Source organism: Coregonus clupeaformis, unplaced genomic scaffold (assembly GCF_020615455.1).
Source record: "Coregonus clupeaformis isolate EN_2021a unplaced genomic scaffold, ASM2061545v1 scaf0768, whole genome shotgun sequence".
Classification (NCBI taxonomy): domain Eukaryota; kingdom Metazoa; phylum Chordata; class Actinopteri; order Salmoniformes; family Salmonidae; genus Coregonus; species Coregonus clupeaformis.
The window spans coordinates 49,888-55,887 of record NW_025534223.1 but is presented as its reverse complement, the minus strand read 5'-3'; positions in this window follow the sequence as shown (position 1 = coordinate 55,887).

Genomic DNA, 6,000 nt, shown 5'->3' with positions numbered 1-6,000 from the left:
TTGCCAAACTTATCATCAATCATCAACGTCAATAAGATAGGACTAATAGAACTACCCTGTGGAGTTCAGTTTTCCACCTCATATTCTCTTGATAACTTCAAATCCACCCTGACCTGGAAGATTTGGTCAAACAAGAAATCCATAATCCAGTTGGACATTCTCCCACTGCCCACTAATACCCATTCCATTCAATTTAATCAGTACACCTTCACGTCACATTGTACAGTGGGGAAAAAAAGTATTTAGTCAGCCACCAATTGTGAAAGTTCTCCCACTTAAAAAGATGAGAGAGGCCTGTAATTTTCATCATAGGTACACGTCAACTATGACAGACAAATTGAGAATTTCTTTTCCAGAAAATCACATTGTAGGATTTTTAATGAATTTATTTGCAAATTATGGTGGAAAATAAGTATTTGGTCACCTACAAACAAGCAAGATTTCTGGCTCTCACAGACCTGTAACTTCTTCTTTAAGAGGCTCCTCTGTCCTCCACTCGTTACCTGTATTAATGTCACCTGTTTGAACTTGTTATCAGTATAAAAGACACCTGTCCACAACCTCAAACAGTCACACTCCAAACTCCACTATGGCCAAGACCAAAGAGCTGTCAAAGGACACCAGAAACAAAATTGTAGACCTGCACCAAGCTGGGAAGACTGAATCTGCAATAGGTAAGCAGCTTGGTTTGAAGAAATCAACTGTGGGAGCAATTATTAGGAAATGGAAGACATACAAGACCACTGATAATCTCCCTCGATCTGGGGCTCCACGCAAGATCTCACCCCGTGGGGTCAAAATGATCACAAGAACGGTGAGCAAAAATCCCAGAAACACGGGGGGACCTAGTGAATTACCTGCAGAGAGCTGGGACCAAAGTAACAAAGCCTACCATCAGTAACACACTACGCCGCCAGGGACTCAAATCCTGCAGTGCCAGACGTGTCCCCCTGCTTAAGGCAGTACATGTCCAGGCCCGTCTGAAGATTGCTAGAGTGCATTTGGATGATCCAGAAGAGGATTGGGAGAATGTCATATGGTCAGATGAAACCAAAATAGAACTTTTTGGTAAAAACTCAACTCGTCGTGTTTGGAGGACAAAAAATGCTGAGTTGCATCCAAAGAACACCATACCTACTGTGAAGCATGGGAGTGGAAACATCATGCTTTGGGGCTGTTTTTCTGCAAAGGGACCAGGACGACTGATCCGTGTAAAGGAAAGAATGAATGGGGCCATGTATCGTGAGATTTTGAGTGAAAACTTCCTTCCATCAGCAAGGGCATTGAAGATGAAACATGGCTGGGTCTTTCAGCATGACAATGATCCCAAACACACCGCCCGGGCAACGAAGGAGTGGCTTCGTAAGAAGCATTTCAAGGTCCTGGAGTGGCCTAGCCAGTCTCCAGATCTCAACCCCATAGAAAATCTTTGGAGGGAGTTGAAAGTCTGTGTTGCCCAGCGACAGCCCCAAACCATCTCTGCTCTAGAGGAGATATGCATGGAGGAATGGGCCAAAATACCAGCAACAGTGTGTGAAAACCTTGTGAAGACTTACAGAAAACGTTTGACCTGTGTCATTGCCAACAATGGGTATATAATAAAGTATTGAGAAACTTTTGTTATTGACCAAATACTTATTTTCCACCATAATTTGCAAATAAATTCATTAAAAATCCTACAATGTGATTTTCTGGATATTTTTCCTCATTTTGTCTGTCATCGTTGACGTGTACCTATGATGAAAATTACAGGCCTCTCTCATCTTTTTAAGTGGGAGAACTTGCACAATTGGTGGCTGACGTAGCACTGACGTCTGTAGCCATGAAGTGCTTTGAAAGGCTGGTCATGGCTCACATCAACAGCATTATCCCAGAAACCCTAGACCCACTCCAATTTGCATACCGCCCCAACAGATCCACAGATGATGCAATCTCTATTGCACTCCACACTGCCCTTTCCCACCTGGACAAGAGGAACACCTACGTGAGAATGCTATTCATTGACTACAGCTCAGCATTCAACACCATAGTGCCCTCTAAGCTCATCATTAAGCTAAGGATCCTGGGACTAAACACCTCACTCTGCAACTGGATCCTGGACTTCCTGACGGGCCGCCCCCAGGTGGTAAGGGTAGGTAACAACACATCTGCCACACTGATCCTCAACACGGGGGCCCCTCAGGGGTGCGTGCTCAGTCCCCTCCTGTACTCTCTGTTCACCCATGACTGCATGGCCAGGCACGACTCCAACACCATCATTAAGTTTGCCGACGACACAACAGTGGTAGGCCTGATCACCGACAACGATGAGAGAGCCTATAGGGAGGAGGTCAGAGACCTGGCCATGTGGTGCCAGGACAACAACCTCTCCCTCAACGTGACCAAGACAAAGGAGATGATTGTGGACTACAGGAAAAAAAAGAGGACTGAGCACGCCCCCATTCTCATCGACGGGGCTGTAGTGGAACAGGTTGAGAGCTTCAAGTTCCTTGGTGTCCACATCACCAACGAACTATCATGGTCCAAACACACCAAGACAGTCGTGAAGAGGGCACGACAAAGCCTATTCCCCCTCAGGAGACTGAAAAGATTTGGCATGGGTCCTCAGATCCTCAAAAAATTCTACAGCTGCACCATCGAGAGCATCCTGACTGGTTGCATCACCGCCTGGTATGGCAACTGCTTGGCCTCCGACTGCAAGGCACTACAGAGGGTAGTGCGTACGGCCCAGTACATCACTGGGGCCAAGCTTCCTGCCATCCAGGACCTCTATACCAGGCGGTGTCAGAGGAAGGCCCTCAAAATTGTCAAAGACTCCAGCCACCCTAGTCATAGACTGTTCTCTCTGCTACCGCACGGCAAGCGGTACCGGAGTGCCAAGTCTAGGTCCAAAAGACTTCTCAACAGCTTCTACCCCCAAGCCATAAGACTCCTGAACAGCTAATCATGGCTACCCGGACTATTTGCTCTGCCCCCCCACCCCATCCTTTTTACGCTGCTGCTACTCTGTTCATTATTTATGCATAGTCACTTTAACTCTACCCACATGTACATATTACCTCAACTACCTCAACTAGCCGGTGCCCCCGCACATTGACTCTGCAACGGTACCCCCCTGTATATATAGCCTCCCTACTGTCACTTTATTTGACTTCTGCTCTTTTTTTTCTCAACACTTTTTTTGTTGTTGTTTTATTTTTTACTTTTTTTGTTAAAAATAAAAACACTGTTGGTTAAGGGCTGTAAGTAAGCTGTCACGACCGTCTATGAAATAGGACCAAAGCGCAGCGTTGGGAGTGAACATGACTTTAATGTTGACAAAACAAAACACGATCCGTAACGTCCTCAGTACATCGACTGAACATAGAACAAAAACCCACCAACAAACAGTGAAACACAACAGTATATATATGGCTCCCAATCAGAGATAACGAGCCGACAGCTGACACTCGTTACCTCCGATTGGGAGTCATTGACCAATCACCACTAAACACAAACAAAATGAAACTCACCCAACCCCAACACCACCAAATGAGATACACCCTGGCTCTAACACACAGTCCTAGAACCAGAGTGTGACAGTACCCCCCCCCAAAGGCGCGGACTGCGACCGCGCCTAACTACAAGCAAACAGGGAGGGCTGGGTGGGCATTCCTCCTCGGCGGAGGCTCCGGCTCCGGGCTTCCTCCCCACTTCCTCTCCAACCCCCCAAAGTACCCCTGGGCCTGTCTAGCCCCGCTGGCCGGAACCGGACTGACGACACGCGCCCCTGGCTTGGTGCGTGGATCCTGGCTGGACGGCTCTGGCGGATCCCGGCTGGACGGCTCTGGCGGATCCCGGCTGGACGGCTCTGACGGATCCCGGCTGGACGGCTCTGACGGATCCCGGCTGGACGGCTCTGGCGGATCCCGGCTGGACGGCTCTGGCGGATCCCGGCTGGACGGCTCTGGCGGATCCCGGCTGGAAGGCTCTGGCGGATCCCGGCTGGACGGCTCTGGCGGATCCTGGCTGGAAGGCTCTGGCGGATCCCGGCTGGACGGCTCTGGCGGATCCTGGCTGGAAGGCTCTGGCGGATCCCGGCTGGACGGCTCTGACGGATCCCGGCTGGACGGCTCTGACGGATCCTGGCTGGACGGCTCTGGCGGATCCTGGCTGGAAGGCTCTGGCGGATCCCGGCTGGACGGCTCTGGCGGATCCCGGCTGGACGGCTCTGGCGGATCCTGGCTGGAAGGCTCTGGCGGATCCCGGCTGGACGGCTCTGGCGGATCCTGGCTGGAAGGCTCTGGCGGATCCCGGCTGGGCGGCTCTGGCGGATCCCGGCTGGACGGCTCTGGCGGATCCTGGCTGGAAGGCTCTGGCGGATCCCGGCTGGACGGCTCTGGCGGATCCCGGCTGGACGGCTCTGGCGGATCCTGGCTGGACGGCTCTGACGGATCCTGGCTGGCCGGCTCATGGCTGGCTGACGGATCTGGCTGCTCATGGCTGGCTGACGGATCTGGCTGCTCATGGATGGCTGACGGATCTGGCTGCTCATGGCTGGCTGACGGATCTGGCTGCTCATGGCTGGCGGAAGGATCTGGCTGCTCATGGCTGGCGGAAGGATCTGGCTGCTCATGGCTGGCGGAAGGATCTGGCTGCTCATGGCTGGCGGACGGCTCTGGCTGATCCTGTCTGCCCAACGCCGTCTGAACTGCCCGTCTGTACTGAGCCTGCAAAGCCGCCCGTCTGCCATGAGCCTTCAGAGCCGTCCGCCAGACCGGAGCCGCTAGAGCTCTCCGCCAGACAGGATCAGCCAGAGCCTTCCGCCAGACAGGATCAGCCAGAGCCTTCCGCCAGACAGGATCAGCCAGAGCCTTCCGCCAGACAGGAGCAGCCAGAGCCTTCCGCCAGACAGGAGCAGCCAGAGCCTTCCGCCAGACAGGAGCAGCCAGATCCGTCAGCCAGCTATGAGCAGCCAGATCCGTCAGCCAGCCATGAGCAGCCAGATCCGTCAGCCAGCCATGAGCAGCCAGATCCGTCAGCCAGCCACGAGCAGCCAGATCCGTCAGCCAGCCGCGAGCAACCAGATCCGTCAGCCAGCCACGAGCAGCCAGACCCGTCAGCCAGCCACGAGCAGCCAGACCCGTCAGCCAGCCATGAGCAGCCAGATCCGTCAGCCAGCCATGAGCAGCCAGATCCGTCAGCCAGCCACGAGCAACCAGATCCGTCAGCCAGCCGCGAGCAGCCAGACCCGTCAGCCAGCCATGAGCAGCCAGACCCGTCAGCCAGCCATGAGCAGCCAGATCCGTCAGCCAGCCATGAGCAGCCAGATCCGTCAGCCAGCCGCGAGCAGCCAGATCCGTCAGCCAGCCGTGAGCAGCCAGATCCGTCAGCCCGCCAGGATCCGCCAGATCTGTCAGCCAGCCAGGATCCGCCAGAGCCGTCCTGCCAGGATCCGCCAGAGCCGTCCAGCCAGGATCCGCCAGAGCTGTCCAGCCAGGATCCGCCAGAACCGTCTAGCCAGGATCCGCCAGAGCCGTCCCGCCAGGATCCGCCAGAGCCAGCCAGCCAGGATCCGCCATCTAGTCAGGTACTGCCCCTTAGTCCGGTACTGCCCCGTAGTCCGGTGCCGCCCCTTAATCCAGTGGGGTTTAGTTGGGGGGTGGTCATGAGGAAGGGTATACGGAAGCGGATAGTGACTAAGGTGGGGTGGGGACCACGACCTGGGCCAGAGCCGCCACCAGGGACAGACGCCCACCCAGACCCTCCCCGAGACTGTATGCTGGTGCGCCCGGAGGTCGCACCTTTAGGGGGGGGTAATGTGACACTCTGGCTCCACGGACCTTGATATTTGAGCCAGGGTTGTTTAGTTTCATTGTTTGGGTGTATTTCTATGTTGGGGATTTCTGGTTGTGCATTTTCTATGTTTGGTTAATTGTTCTTGATTAGTCGTATGACTCCCAATCGGAGGTAACGAGTGTCAGCTGTCGGCTCGTTATCTCTGATTGGGAGCCATATTTA